We start from the raw sequence: 955 nt of genomic DNA, 5'->3' as shown, positions 1-955 counted from the left end.
CCGGACACTCAGGGTCAGGGGAAAATCCAATATAGATCTGGTGATATCTCGGGTGCTATTACAGATAGCGCAATAAATCAAAGTGCATTACCTGTAGGAGGCCCTGGCGCATGAATCTGTGCAGCGGGAACGACCTCGGACCACCAGGGGCCGAGAAAACCACAGTCTCATGGGGCCGGGCACTCAGAGTCAGGGGAAAATCCAATATAGATCTGGTGATATCTCGGGTGCTATCACAGATAGCGCAATAAACCAAAGTGAATTATCTGCAGGAGGCCCGGGCGCATGAATCTGTGCAACGGGAACGTCCTCGGACCACCAGGGGCCGAGAAAACCACAGTCTCATGGGGCCGGACACTCAGGGTCAGGGGAAAATCCAATATAGATCTGGTGATATCTCGGGTGCTATTACAGATAGCGCAATAAATCAAAGTGCATTACCTGTAGGAGGCCCTGGCGCATGAATCTGTGCAGCGGGAACGTCGTCGGACCTCCAGGGGCCGAGACAACGACCGTCTCATGGGGCCGGACACTCAGGGTCAGGGTAAAATCCAATATATATCTGGTGATATCTCGGGTGCTATTACAGATAGAGCAATAAATCAAAGTGCATTGTCTGTAGGAGGCCCTCGCGCATGAATCTGGGCAGCGGGAACAACCTCGGACCACCAGGGGCCGAGAAAACCACAGTCTCATGGGGCCGGACACTCAGGGTCAGGGCTAAATCCAATATATATCTGGTGATATCTCGGGTGCTATTAGAGATAGCGCAATAAACCATAGTGAATTATCTGCAGGAGGCCCTGGCGCATGAATGTGTGCAGCGGGAACGACCTCGGACCACCAGGGGCCGAGAAAACCGCAGTCTCATGGGGCCGGACGCTCAGGGTCAGGGAAAAATCCAATATATATCTGGTGATATCTCGGGTGCTATAACAGATAGCGCAATAAATCA

Source organism: Nomia melanderi, unplaced genomic scaffold (assembly GCF_051020985.1).
Source record: "Nomia melanderi isolate GNS246 unplaced genomic scaffold, iyNomMela1 scaffold0014, whole genome shotgun sequence".
NCBI classification, from domain to species: domain Eukaryota; kingdom Metazoa; phylum Arthropoda; class Insecta; order Hymenoptera; family Halictidae; genus Nomia; species Nomia melanderi.
This window is presented reverse-complemented; position numbering follows the sequence as displayed.